This window comes from Hetaerina americana, unplaced genomic scaffold (assembly GCF_022747635.1).
Source record: "Hetaerina americana unplaced genomic scaffold, ioHetAmer1.1.p SCAF_13, whole genome shotgun sequence".
In the NCBI taxonomy this organism is placed as follows: Eukaryota; Metazoa; Arthropoda; class Insecta; order Odonata; family Calopterygidae; genus Hetaerina; species Hetaerina americana.
In genome coordinates, this window is record NW_027286403.1 from 10542841 (window position 1) to 10559217 (window position 16377).

The window sequence follows — 16377 nt, forward strand, 5'->3', positions numbered from 1 at the left end:
AAAACTGACATTATTTTCATTCATATTCCAATACATAAAAATATGAAATTAATTTTCTAAGGACACTTATAGGGAAACGGTCCGGTCGTGAGATAAGGCACTGGATTGAAATCTACCGCCATACAGCTTGGGTAAAGAGATATACCGAGCATCATTCCACTGACATACGGGGGTGATCTGAAAAGTTCTCGACCTGATGACGAAAACGACAATTAATATGTTTAAAGAAGTTTTATTTTTCAATGTAATCACCTTTAATATAAATTAATGCATTTCATCTAGCGGTGTTCCAATGCCATTATCCCGTATCTGTAATGTACTTCCGGAAGTGCTGCCAACTATTCGCCTACAGCCGCAATCGCTTCTTGAATGGACGAAAAACATTGACTAGCGAGGAAACTTTTAAGTTTTCAGAAGATCTGGAAGTCCGAGAGTTCGAGGAATATGTTGGATATTCTAGAGTGTCTTAGCGCAAATCCTTCAATTTTCTCATCGCCGAGACACTTTGAGGAGAGGTGAATGGTCCTCATGGAAAACAGTTTTTTGCCTCGGTAAGCCACGAATTTTTCCATCCAGTTTCGTCAGAAGGTTAGAATAGTACTCCCCAGCAATCGTTTTACCTATTTCTAACTAGTTGATTGACAGAATTCCTTCCCATTGACAGTATCCCAAAAAAGTGATTACATGAACTATCCCGCCGATGGCACCGTCTTCGCCTTCTTCGGAGCTGGAAAAACGACCTCTATTCACGAGTGTTTTGTTTCGATTCTGTTGTGCAATGTGCAATGGTGTTCATGTTTTATCTATTGTTACATATCGATGCAGAGAATCACTCTTGTTTTTCGTAAAGCGCGCCAAGGACTGTTTGGAAAGTGCCATATGAATGCGTTTTTGATCCACAGTGAGTACGCGCGCCACCCAACTTGCGCAAAGTTTGTCATGTGCAATTCCTCTCGCAAAATGTAGCCGACGCGTTTTTTTGATGTCCCTACAGTACTAGAAATTTCACGAAACTTCGAACGCCAATCTTCTAAAATTACGTAGCACTTTTTCGATGATTTCCAGTGTGGTTGAACCATTCAGACGTCCTTCACGTGGATCTCCTTGGACGGTTTCACGGCCACGTTTTTACTCGGCCGCCCATTTCTTCGCCGTGGAATTGAATGGTAAGAGTCACCATAAACATATAGAATCCTCCAATAAATTTCAGTCAGCATTAAAATTTCTTTTATGAAGAATTTTATCACTGTGCGATACTCGATTTTTTCCATTTCCAACAAGACACGCACCGCAACTGACTCAAATGACTGCATTCAGTGAAGTACTAAATAGAATGCGTTGAAATTTCACTGGGCGTTTAATCATAGCTGTGTCAATATGAGTCCCTAAAATTATGCGTGTAGTGATGCTATCTATGGGAAAGGCCGAGAACTTTTCAGACAATCCTCGTATCTATCTAAAAGACGATGTTGCTAACGAGGTATACCCTCGATATCCTCGAAAATGAAAGACCTAAAATCAAATTAAATTCTAATATCGGAGTGTCAATCTAAATATTAATATCCAAGAGTATTGAAATCCTTTACTTAACATTTTTATTGCTGTAAAAAGACCGTCCTTTGAGAAAAACTACAAAATATAAGTAAACATTTGATCTGACGCACTTAAATAAATTTAAGTCTAAAGAACAAAAAAGAAATAAACGGTTATGATCACAATAACGTTGCATTCCCACAAAACTTGGTAATAACAAAACACAGTGAATCAATAGAAAATAAATACGTCCATAAAAACGTACAACATAAATTCTAATTAATAAAATTAGTTCATAAATAAAAACAGTAACATAAGATATCTTATTTTTTATAAAACTAAGAGGTATTAAAGTGGGCCGATCTTTTATTGTCATTCCCCTCAAATTATTCCAACATGCATATATTGGTCAATTAGGACTCCTAATATTCCTAAGCGAACACTGCCTACTGCTCGTAGCATTGACTCGTGCCACACTGGTCGTTGAAGTCGATGCTACTTAATTCGAATATTTTCGTTTAAACTTCAAATAAATTGCTCAATTCGAAGACAACTCAGTAGACACTGTAGCAAAGAACTCTGAATTGTGACAGAGAAATAAAAACACATCACTTTTATATTGTTTCTGTTCATTTGCTCATATATTTCGTATGGCTGAAATTCTTTTTCATGGAAAACATGAAACATTTTCAGGGCGCAATTCTCTACCAAATGATCACTCCGCCAATCACAATGCAGCGAATAGGGCTCTGAGTATTAAAGGAAGTAAGCGCACAAAACCAGTACGACGAAAATCAGCCCATTTTATCACAGGCTATGGATAGGATATTATTTGACGGCGATGGAAAGACCGAAATAGGTTGGTGACTGTCAAATTTTCATTCTTCATAAAAGTAAAAAAAAATGTTAAATTGGATAGCCAAAAAACGGGAATGTGCGTGACGCGATGTTTTTACGTTAATTCTGGAGAAAAAAAATTATGACACAATTAATTCTTGTGTCATTAGACTGGAACAGCAATAATAAAAGCGATTACGGGGTATGCTATGGATGAGAGATCATGCAACGGGCTCGGGTGTGCTGTCGAGCGGAAAAATGAGACGGAAATTGCGGAGGCAACCTCTTCTCCAATTTCAAGAGCAAGTAACTGAACTACTTACGAGTCATGAACATCGAGAGGTCACACTACGAGTGCCGAGCACACGTGAATGGCCACTGCTGCTTGAGAATACAATACCGTAGGGATAATGCAATGACGTGTAAGTGATGCACGATGAAGATTTTATCGCAAAGGCCGTTCGCCTACTTCTTTTTAGTACTGGTGCTTCACTTTTATCTTCCTTTCTACGATTTTTATGTTTACACGGCATTTTGTGTTTCCCCTAGGAGAGATTTCTTATCCGGCTATTCGTTGCATTGGGAAAAGAGAATGGTTACGAGGATAAACAATGTACGTGTAAAAATAGTTTCTAGTGCCATAAGCGTGTATTTATGAGCCAGCACCATGGAATTTCTCACGTAAAACATTTGATTAAATCCTGATTTCTAGTACATGTACAAACACACACAAGATACACCCGTATGAATCAATGATAAATCGAAAGATTGTTAAATAGTATCGTACGCGTGAGATCAACGCAAATTTCTGCCAACACGATTGACTGAGGGCCAAATTAAGAATCCGCGATGGTAATTCGAGAGCAACTTGACGGACGAAAAAATACGAAGGTCAAAAAACTCGAGTTTCAACCTAAACACACTGACTGCTATCCTTATTGAAACGTTTGTAATCCCAGAATACCAACCTATAGGTATAATGAATGCTTTATGTATACATACATATTTAACGTTGACATATAACCACACTTATTATAAAATCAGTGATGGGCTGTTAACATATTGAAGGTTTTGCAGAATAATAGGCCTTCATTCATATGTAATGTGTTTACTCGGCGCGATATACCTCAATATTATGAAAAGAAAAACCGAGTACCCCCTCTAAAATAACAGTCACGTAAAACATTTACTTTGATATAAAGTTTTAATGGTAAAATTTTAACCTGTAACGAGTTAAAATCCATTATATCAATGGATTTAAATATTATATCAGTAAAATGACACTTTTTGATCAAGTACTTCCAATATGATGTGTGAGCTATTAGATAATGAGAGTTTTTATTAGTAAGTTCCTGTTCTCCCACGTTGACACTATCATCCATTCATATGATTATTTTCGAAAAAACTAGAGCCAGCACCATGGAAAAAAATCTTCACCGTGGGCATAGAAACTGGAAGAAAGATATATATTTTCCTTTACGAAGGTTAAAAAAAAGCTGATTGAGTCCCTCTATTTTACGCATAGAAGTCAATGCACTGAGGCTGTGTTTGAATTTTAAATACTTTATCACGAAACTACATAAATCCTGCAACCGTTTGATTATACTCGAATATGCGAGGTTTTTTTATTTTACTAAAACTCTGGGACAAAAACGTTATCTTAAGTAAAAATTAAAATAAAAAATCCCAAACTGTAAAATTCTTACCTAATTCCAACCATAGTAACATCTTTTTTAAGTCACACCGAACATACTTGTACAAAGGAACATATGTAGGTACTTGTAGGAACGTTTATTTAGTTGAAGTATACTTATGAGGAAGGAATTATTTCGGTAATTTCAACATGGCATAGTGAAGAATAAAAACTATGCATAAATGAATTTCACTCGCATATTTTATTTCTGAGCGGCGCGTTAACCTAGTGAGCACAGCGTTAAATAATTGAACGGAGGTCTACGTACTGCTTCTACAGTGAGTGATGCCTCTTTACGACCTCATCTAAAACCCTAGCGATGAGATGAAGCTCAGAATGCCATTAATTCAGGAAACAAATAGGAAACCCAAAGTGTCGCTGAAGGAAGAAAAACCTGTAGGCGTGAATTCATGTCATACTCCTAACGGCTCCGCGCAAATAGTGCTAGGTCTTCCAGCTAATTCACTCAAGACGCGTGCTCAGTCATAGAAACGAGTCTTCTAGCAGAGGATACATAGTACATGATTTCTAGTTTAATAAATGCAAAAAATACACTAAATGTAATATATACTTTTATATACTTTATTCTAAAACAAAACTATACTCTAAATTATGAAAATTGTTTTGAGAAAAAATCTACCGAAATGTAAATTACCCAAGAGGCCTTTCGGGTCGAACGAGATTAAAATACGGTAATAATTCGCTGACACAAATAATTACTTTTTGAAATAATTGCCATGCGCGATGCCGTAATAGGTTTAAGTGCAAAATTAAAGCAAGTTCTCATCAAAATGCATAAAAAAATATATCAGAGCAACATATAAAAAATGAAAAATTCACCTCTTATTCACAAACGAATTGATTTAAAAGCTTATATAAAATTCACAAATATTTTAAAGAATTAAAAGAAGCCAATTAATATACCCAATAAATGAGTATTATCTGAAGAATCTAAATTGTGGCCACATTCTAATTATATAAGAAGGAAACTTGACTTTGGTGCTAGTTGTTATAATAGTGATACCAATATTAATGGAATATTTGATTCTAGTTTTAAACGATACTGCTTCATAATTATGCTCTACCTCTTAAATAATAAAATTAAATTAATTTAATAATGCTTTTAAAATATTTAAGTGCCAAGACTTGGTATGATTTCTTAATATATATAGCTCCCGAAAGAGGAGTGACGTTTGGTCATTATAAGGCTGATAATGTTTAAAAATATAGGAAGACAGACTATTTAAAAGTTGAATAAATACACCGAGTATTCATAATAATAAATATGTATCCATCTTTAAATAATAACAAAGAAAAAGTTCATTCCCTTGCAAATGAACACTGAATAAAACGAATTCAGTTCCATCTTTCTTACAGTGTAGGATAAGTGAGAGAACTCTTTGAGTGTGGTGCTCAGCAGGCGTCATCTACGTTGGTGAAAATTTAGGTAGGAATAGCTAAAGAAAAGCGCTGACTTGGCTAGAATTTTTACTCACCGTGGCGTCCCATGTTTCCCCCAAACGAGTTTTTTTTTATTTTTTACTCCATTTGGGTCAATTCATTCTGGTTCCCCGACCATTGGGGCAAGCACTGGGGGAACCAAAATCCTGGGGCAGGCCGTCTTATTCCCCGCCCCCTACCTACGCTGGCGGTGAAAAGGCTGCCTTTCCTACCCTCTTTGCATATTTCTTTTATGTGAATTCTAAATTCGCTAACACGTGCCATACGAACCCAACAATATCTCAATTTCCACCACTACCCTTACTTGTGGTGATGATGCGAAATTGCAAAGGAGACGCCATCTGAGTCACTCGTGCCCGCCCGAGCACCGCGTAGATTTTATCGGCTACTTTCGACCCAGATAAATGAGGCCTTATGAGAATATGCCGGTATCGTATCCTCCTCACCGATATCCGCACTTGGAGGCGGGCACCGTTAGGATCTCTTCCTTTCTTCCCTTCCCCAACCCCACTCTTGTCCCCCTCCGTCCCCCTTCCCCACCCTCCGCGAACGCCAACTTCCCGACAAAGAGCGAAATCCCCTCACGACCGCTCACTCGTGTCTGGTCTCATTCGATAGTCTAGAAGAACGTGGCCGGTAAAAACGTCCTTCAGCACCTCACAGAAGTTCCCGGAAAGTAACCCGCTCGTTCAGAGACTACGTTAGGGCGCCAGATTCAATACTTATCGCCAATAATTACCGCCACCTACTTGAGCTCAGTTTTTCTAAGCGAAAGTCACGGATGCGACCATAACTAGGTATTATTTATTCCGAGTAACCACTCGAAAACGCTTATTGGCCCAGGAGTTCAAGCCCGCAAGCGTACACGATATTTTGAAGGATAACGAAGGAATAAAGGGAACCGTCAATGCCATATTAATATCGCTGATATATACTTAGTAATAATCACATATCGGAAATAAATCACCCTGTCTGGTTTGTTTAAATTTTAGAGAGAGAAATGCAAAGTAAATAAAGCAGGCGGTCATAGTAAATTCATTGTTTGCTCGCATGAAACGAAAGTCAATCACTGAAGTTTTCTGCGCTATCTAACCGTCTACAGCTACTGATTGAGAGCTAGACGCATTATCACTGCCAAATGACAAATTGGAGCTAACTATTTAACAATATGAATTTTAAGATAATTTTCGAAGCATATTAAATGTACGCTCCCACAAGAATTTCTTGGGTTTGGTACTTGAATTCTGATTTAGTACTATAATTTCAGAAAAAATATGCACTGATCTGAAAATAATATTTCATGAATCATTTGACCAGGGTATAAGTCTTCAAACAAGCAATGAAAATGTAAAATGAACTTGCATGGAAATTTTGATCCCAGATTGTTAACCTTGTGACACAGCTGGGATACGAGTATGTCCCGAAAGTCAGAAAGATAAAAAGAAATAATATCTCTGCTTTTTTCTAGCAAATCAATCATTCTATTTGCATGAGATGAAACGTTTTATTTTAAGGACAAGTATAATGTGCTTGTCACTGCTGTGTTATCATAATTATTAAAATATATTTATCGTGAGTTACTGCAATAATGACTTACTTATCTAAAATATTTGACATAATCGCACCCTGAAATCAGTCCTCGACTTTTAAACCCATGCCAGATAAAGGGCATAAATTTGAAATTGAAGCGTTAAATAAATGAAATGTTTCTGATTGGAATAAAATCATTTTTATTGGAAAGAATAGTTGCCAGACAGCCAAGATTATGTCAAGACTTGTAAATGCAACGCACGGATCCATAGAGTTGCTTCATTTCGGTTTTGATAAAAATCTTAAATAAGAGTCCACTAAAACAATAAGTATCCATAAGTAAAATCATCAAATAATTCTATCGTTGAACGTTAAAAATAATTAGCAATTTTGTATCTTCTTTCTTTCTTCCTGATTGAAATACATGCATCTGGTTTATATTTATAATACTGCCATACTTGAGATTTGTTGCCGTGAATCACTACCTTGGATAAGAGAATTATCATTTTCTGGTTTTGACAAAAAATCTACGTTAGCGTATTGTTCATCGGCGAGTGGTTCCGCTTGGATCATCAGGTAGATATCGAGTGGAACACTTTTTAAGACTAGATGCCTAGTATTAGACCTTTTTACAATAAGATTGAGCAAGAGCGCGAAATATTTGCCAGGGTATCATGCTGAATTCATCGTTGGTCGAATTTTCCAAAAGCACACTCACATGTCCAGCGAATGCCTTGTATTTTTAATCTCAATGAATCTTTAATTCCATCCATTCATACTCGCAAATGACTTGAGCTTAAAATAACTTCAACCATTACAATACATGAGTCTAACAGAAGTTCTTAGTGTACAACGCCATGCTTACTGGTGAATCACGTCGAATTTGATCGCGAGCTCTGATAATCTACCCTCTTCTCACCTCGAGAAGGATAAAAATTAAGAATATTTACTACTTAAAGGTGAAATCTACTTTCCATAAGGCTACATTAATATTTAAGACACTTAACTTATTTCTTTAATATGCCTACCCATCATCATCGGCAGTTTGGATGAAGACATTTCAAATGACATATTTTCATTCTAAATGGACATAACGATAATCTATGAAAAGTAGGCAGTTAATACTTAGGATGATCATTTTTAAATCCCTTATTTAGAATCCCTCAGTGCTTACACTGAGATTGCGTAAGCAGAGTAACTCACCTCATGAGTTTGAACACCCATTAAGTGATCAGTGAAAAGTATCAATCGGAATGGTTTGATGTGGCGGGACCACTTCAACGACGGGCACTTTTGCACGCTCACTATTATTATTCACATAGAATACGCAAAATTACTAAAAAAAACATCCGGAAATTAGTTTCATATTCCAATACGTGACTGCAATGTGTCGTCTAATGAAACACACTCTATTAATTTTTTATGTTACTACACTACGTAGGTGGTCTGAAAAGTTTCAGACCTCAACATGAAGATGACAGCACTATTCAAAAAAAGTTTGACAATAGTTTTGAGTAAGTCGTTGCAGGGGTTTTTGCGAAAATGATAAAAATTGAGTAACGAGCTGTCATTAAATATTTGTTTTTGAAAGGCAATACCCCAATGCAAATCAAAGACGAGTTGAACTCTGTTGCATAACATATGACCGGGAAATTTTGGACAGCTGAATTTAAACGTGCCCGATAGCTGACGATGAGCGTTCAGGACAGCCAAAAAATGCGACAACCAACGATAAAATCGAAAAAGTTCACCAAATGATTCTGGACGACCTTCGAATAAAGGCTAGAGAGATAGCAGAGGATATGAGCATATCGAAAGAACGAATTGGTCATATACTGACTGAAGAATTGGGCTATCTTTAGGTAAGGTATCCATCCGTGTTGGTAGTCACGATGCCACGTTTGTTCACTTTGGACCGAAAACACATTCGTATGAATATTTCCAAGGCCCTCTTGGAGTGGTTTGAGCGAAGCGAGCTGGTATTTTTGCGTCAAATCATAAGTATAGATAAACTTAGATTCACCACTTTACTTCCCAGATGATGGAACAGCCAAAACAGTGGACTGCAAAAGGTGAACCTGCTCCGAAAAGGGGGAATACGGTTCCGTCGACCGGAAATGTGATGACGACTTTGTTTTTGGGATAGTCACGAAATTATGTCCATCGATTATTTTCAAAAAGGTAAAAAAAGCGAGAGAGTATTACGCATTATTTCTTGATAAGCTGAAGGCCGAAATTAAAAAAAAAACGTAATTGTGGCAACCTCCAAGGGAACAAATTTACATACTTGAACTTACAGACCGAAATTATATCTACTATAGCAGCACGAGTAGGTTGATTAACATTCCCGAGAAATAAGATCGTACACTAAAAAATGAGAATGATGACAAATAACTGAACAGAAGTCATATATTGTCAGTAGACGTTCCAGCGACCGCTGGATAACGGGGCGGACCATTTGGGTTGAGTGCGACAAGAGGTGACCTCCAGTCACAATGGCTTTTAACCAAGACGGGTCAGGATTGACCTCGTAAATCAAGAACGGCGGCCGAAAACCCGCCTTTCAAATTTAGTGCCTCGAAATGTTTCCAGAAAATCCGAGCTAACTGCATAAATCATCGCTGGCCGCCATCGTTTAGGACCGAGTTTTCTTTACGCAATTAAGGACTGTTTGCTAATGCTCGGGGATTATTATGACTACGGGGATGTCAGGACCGCCGGAATCAGCTCTTTTCACCACCTAAAACCTCATTTCTCATTAAAAGAGAGGTATATTTTTATCTATTTCGGAAAGATAATATAATAATATATACATTAAAATATGAATAGATCCTGCATGGTTTCAACTTTCATAAGAATATCACAAGCTTTAAGATTCTCTCTTGATAGTTCCACGAAAAATTTAAATTTATTTATTAATTTTAGAATTACGTTGCAATGAGGCGATTTTCCTGGTGGCATCAGTCAAGTTTGGCCAAAGATAACTCTTACAACGAAAATTACATACATACACGCACTAGAAAAGATAAGAGACAAAATATTCTTACATAAAATGGCAATTCCACATCACATACAAACAAACTTCCACATCACATACAAAATACCGTCCACAAATACTTACAATATTTTAATAACTACAGTGAAGTTTATTACCCAGTGGCTGCTTTGCATTTATACTAAAAACTTCTAAAATTGGATGGAAAGGGCTCAAACAAACCTCCAGGCAGCTGGTTCCAATTAATAATAGTTCTATTTAAAAAAGAGTATTTTTTCTTATTTGGCTTTTGCGTCCTAATTTTTATTTTGAAACTATGGTCGTTTTTTCCTTAAAGTTAGGCTTTTCTATCTCTTTCCATAAATCTTCCCACGCTTCGTCCTTTTTAACAATTCTATACATCGTGCCTAACCTACTCCTTTTTCTTCTATTTTTCAAACTCTCCCATTTCATTAAATAAACTCGAGAAACACGAACAGAATGAAACAATCATCTTTTGTTGAATAACAGATGTCAGGTCATCTCATTCACTCGAAATAAAAAGCTCTAATTTGTCGAAGATGCCAATCCTTATGTCTCCATTGCATGTCGTCTTCCATTTTATGACCGGTTACTTCAGGGCGCTTCCACCTCTACCATCCTTTTCCCAGCTGCCGTTACGGGTTGGTAGTGGGAGCGAGATGGCTCAGAGGGTGTCGCTCTTAAACGTGATCATCATCTCCCCGCCTTTCACACGCCGTAATCTCCGCTCTCACCAGCCAGATCTTAAGTGGCGCACGTTTTGTCGTCGGCTCGTCTGCCACACGTGCTCAGTTTTCTCTAAATTCAAAAATTACTGTGTTGCATTTATCAGCGCTGCACCGGAGGAAAAAAATTACGGAAATGTTTGGTTGTGAAATTAAATGTGAATCTTATATATTCAACTTCCCAATGGCTATATTTAACTACTGACTGACCGTAGTGATGAAATTTAATTAATTAAGAGCATTTACGCAACTTTTATTTGATCCGTAAACATTTTATTCATGAACTCTAAATTTATTTCTGATTCGGAAACACTATTTGATCTAATAGTAAGTAGTTCTAGAACATTACTAACAGCGGGTAATACGAATAACAATCGAAATATATATCATTCAAGGATCTTCTATTTGATGTGTTAGCAATAGCTAGTATTTGTTAGGTACCCATAATCCTGTATTCGTATGATATCGTAAACCTAGGAAGGGAAATCGCGTCAAGCGACTGAGTACCTAGACTTAAGAAGCCCATACACACATACACAACATAACCAAAGAGTAGCAGAGCTTAGTTACATTTTAATCTGATAAATTTTTTAAAAATTAAATTCGAAAATTTTCATTGTTATAACATTCCTTCGAAAACTTTCAGGGTATGAAAAAATGAGACCTGAAATCAAGGATCTGGTTCTAGATCTATAAAAACTGATCCACCTTTCCCTAATTTAACTGTGGAGCTTTTGTATAAAATAAAGCTTTTTTGGAGGAGAATTAAATTCAATATCAATTAGAGCGACTACAATTACTATGGACAGAGTTACGCAAACTGTTTTCACTTAACTTGATTTGAGGCGTGGTAACTGTGCAGTATTACTACGAAAGCCTGTGGAAATTTATCGCACTAAAAATGCCCGCTGATAATTTACAGTTTGGGCAGGTAATTCATCCTATGTTCCAGTCTGTACTCACTTAAGTCTGTAAGTGGTTTCTGAATTAAATGGAACACGAATGTAGTGACAAGTGACGCGCGTAGAAAATTGTAATCTCATGTAATAGTGACTTCGATCTTTGATGTTTCGGTCCTGACAAACTCAAGCTCACTGGAGGAAAGGTGCACTCCTTTCACTAGGTTTTTTCTAAATGTACGTGAGTGCCAAATGTTCCTCAGGACGGACAGTAAAAATTCACAAGATGAGGTAATGCTTACGTCCCTGCCTGCCGAAAGTTAGCGTTTCCGATCATTGATAATGCCCTGAAGCTTCCAATCCATCGGCCAATTTCACCGAGGGGAAGATTCGCTGGTTAATTTTTAAGAGGGTACCAAAAGTGCAAATTTACATTGAAGGTATCGTCAAGTTTAGCATGCAACATTAGTTTATTTAGTCATCGATCAAAATAAGAGTGGCACTGTTAGTCTTCCCGAAAAGTGTCTGATAACCACCAAGATAGAACACTGGCAGTTTAACAGGCTTCACCCCGAAGACTTCCATAAATGTCGGATCTTAGCTGCTGCGTTCTATTTTTCTTCCGACATAAGCTTTTATAAAATGTAACTCTGCAAGGCACTAGGTCTGAATTTTTTAATGAAAGCAGAAACAAGTGTATATCAGACCAATACTGCATGCAAACATATTAATACATTTCGCAACCCATGACCTAATGAAGAGCAGACGAATTTCACTTGGATGAGCGGCAAATTGGGACAATAGTATTTAATAAAATAGTTCTTAATTTTCAATCGATTCTTTTGCCTAATTCCGAGTCCCCGGAGCCCACGGAACAAAAATACCATGACCTTTGCGCCAAAAGCAAAGGGCATCATAGGAATCTACATATAGCACGGCATCTCTTCCTCTTATTGAAGAGAAATTCCTTAATACTCTTGGTATTCCTTGATATTCTTTATATTCCTTGATATTCTTGAGCCTTAGGACGACTCCAGTAATGCAATACATTAATTTAAGTGAAGCTAAATTTCTAAATGAATAGATGGACGTTGATATCAATGTCGATGCAAAAATATAATAAAAACTAGCTTCTATACTGCTGTTTATGAAAAACTCTGCACGACTGCACATTAGAAAGAGCTACGGCACGACTCCAGAAATAAAACTCCACTAATTAATTAAACTAAAGCTAATTTTTTAAATGAATAGATGCTATAGAAGGAAGCTAATGTCCATCGCAATGAAAAAATATAAAAAACCAGCCAGGAACGGCAGTGTCCTATACGTATTTTTGCCTAACCAATAATGCAATGTGATGCCCAGAAGGAACTTGTATTTATGTTCCAGTTATAATGACAAAAGGTCTAGTATTAGGTATCCAGTGCGAAAACTGTGGAATTAGGTACCCATTTAAAAATCCAAACCGAATCACTTGGCTTGAACATCACGACATCGTAGCACTTAAATTAAAACTGATAATAGAAATATTTTCTACGGGGTAGGTTCAGTGCGAAAAAATTCTTAAAAAATGCCAAAGGATAAATATGAACCATTCGTGTTTTCCAATCTTAACGAAATTCACGCCTGCACAAAATATTGTTTTACTTGCGACGACAGATTTAAAGTAATTGATGACTTAGGAGTATCCTTATCCAACGGTATTACTCTTACTGAAATAAAACAACTCAGCGTATCCGTGTGCCGTTATTCACAACTCACGACCCGTGACCAGTCTCATAGCTGCTGCTGTCCATAGGCAACTCCTTTATTTCAATGAAAAACATGCAAGAGTATGTCATTTCTGTGAGAAAATAAAATGAACATTAAAATGACTGATGCCGAAGGAAAATAATATGAAAGGAAAAAACTCTAAAATTGGGGAAATCGTATGCATTTTTTTCTTTTCAAAATAAGTGCTCAGCCTATTGTATCACGAATATTTCATAAATTCTGTAAATATATAATCAGTTAGGGACCAAATATTGCGGAAAGACGGATTTGGCAATAATGATTCATACATTTTAACGCAAGGGAATAGTAAATAGTCAATTTAAGATTCTTCTTTCTGTGGAATGATATTTTTGCACCTCACGTGTATCATTAACGTGAGAATCAAGAGGCATCATTAAATGTATTCTACGTGTACCACAGGAATACGATGTACTGTACGTATTCACAGTGCATACCTATGCTATGAGCGAAACGTATGATCAACAAGTGGTCATGGTTTTATCATTTTTAGCAAGAGTTGCCCGGTTAGTCCTGTTGGGTCAAGGGTCTTTAAAAGCTGCCTCCCATCCCGCCTCTTCTCTCCCACAGCATGGTTGGGCTCTCTGTTTCTCACGCTTCCCTCTCACCCCTTCGGGCGCAACCTTACCTCCCCTGCCCTCAATGCCCATGGTACTCTTGTACGTACACTCCCTTCCACTCCACCTCTTTTAACGCGCTTCATCCAAACAAGCTTCCCATTACATTTATCCCAGTACGCAACTCGACTCATTCCAACCCGCCTGATAATCGTTCATTCCCAACCGAAATATAGAAAACTGTGAAACTAGATTCGCATTTGATTTTATGATACGATTTTATGCATATGGGGATTTCAGCATCAACTCATGTAGCTTAGCGTATCCTTTGCACTTAGTTTGAAGGTATTTATTTTTCCACATTAAGATTTAAACTCATGGCGATGATTTGAGTGCCTTATGGTAAAGAGCCTACACCAAAGACAAGGTAATTAACTAAAACTCATTAACTAAAATTCATTTGGTTAAACTCATTTTTAGACCAACTTCACATCATACGATGAATATGAATTACTCAAAATATAGGAATAATCATAAGCAGAAATATCTCCTAGACGGCACACGTATTACTTACATAACACAGGATCAACTCTGCAATGTGTCTACTTCCTCTACACACACGTACCTAGAAAAAGTTTGTTGCGAGGCTTTGATTTATGATAATTGGTAAGTGATGCCTAAATTATAATGATCTTAATTCAGTTTATGGCTCTAACGCTCAATCAACTCGTGTGCTAGATTTATCTATGATGTCAGGGAAAGAGATCACATAGATCCTTACTTTTGCTAACTAGGGTGACTTACGGTATCTTTAAAGCGGAGATGCTCTTTGGAAGTGCTTACATTACTTACAAATGAAAGACCATGATTCCTTCGTTACTCGACCTTCATATGATTACCGCCCAAACACTCGGGAGTTTTAATGAAAATGGCTATCATCCTTCTCACATAAATGTTACGCACAATATGTCATTTTAGCATCTTCTTTAGAAAACTCACGCCGACACCATGAGGCAAAAATAAACAGGAAATCGATTTTTATACGTAATCTTCGAGCATCTCTTTTCAATTTTGTACAGAATATTTTGTATTTTGTCGGATATCGATGTCATAAGAGCAAGTAACATGGGCTCATATGCATTTCACATATTTATGTGACTCTTTTGTTTGATTCTGTAGAGAGCCATTTGGGATAGCAAAATGTATCCGCCAAAAATATACATGAATAAAAAATTTAAAATGTATTATTTAATATGAATATGTATTTCGCTGCAATTAAACGTGTGATAAATAACTCTAAAACATAATTAATTTTAAGCGGTTAATCATAGAACGACGGGAAAATATTAATATAGTTATGATTACTTCAACGACCAAGTAGCACCTACCAGCATTAAAAATGTGACCAAATCGTGAATAGAAAGCTTTCAGAAATATGTCCTTTCTATTTATCTATATTTTCACAAAACAGAGTCGAAGCTGAAGGAGAACGTTGCTTAAGGAAATCATCGAAGCAAAGGAATCAATAGTGAAGGGGTACTTACAGAAGGGACACTAAAGCAATGGTTCAAGAGTTATTCACGGAGAACCTCAAAATAGTACCATCTGCAGGCGACATCAAACAAATAAACCGTTCATGAAATCTTCACAACTAACTACTCTCAGAGAACAAAGGGTGGAGAATTTGGTAGCAAGTTAGGAAAGAGTTTAATTAAAAGAACAACTTCCTGCGTCACCAAATAGGCCATTAATATCACTGAAAAGAATAGCCCATTTCGAACTGTTTACTCACACCCCAACCAATTCCTAGCGGTGTTATATGACTACCAGGTATCCCGAGTTATGCTCATACTATGTATTCTCGTAAGGGGATATTTTAGTTTACTCTCATCCAAAACTCGGGAAATTACACGTTTAACTGTCCAAATATTAATGAAGACTATTCTACAGGCATCCCGACTTATGCTTTACGGTTTCAGCCAGAGAAAAAAGTTATATATAAAACCATAAACCAAAAACACAGTAATCAACCCGAAGGTCAGTTTGGTAGGTAACGGCAGAGTTCACCCAGTACTAAGCCCTATACGGCGTGTGAAAATTCACACATCAGGGTAGGGGGGCCAGTTCCTTTCCCTGTGCCGGTTATGGTTTCCCAGGAAGACCTGGTACCCGAAAAATCACTTTAGCTTGGGTGGAGCTGCAGGTGCCCAGAGTGCCTTGCCCGGGAATCGAACCCGGGACCCTCTGGTCAGCAGTCCATCGCTCTATCCACTGGACTAACGCGACCCAAGTTATATATAACGTTCATTAAATCACGAGAAGTACACAAGTGAAA

General features: G+C 37.1%; 1 protein-coding gene across 1 annotated transcript in view; it reads right to left on the reverse strand.

Moving 5' to 3' along the window:
* f (espin protein forked) overlaps nt 1-16377 on the reverse strand; it is a 114060-nt gene that overhangs the window by 76413 nt on the left and 21270 nt on the right. The window lies entirely within an intron of this gene.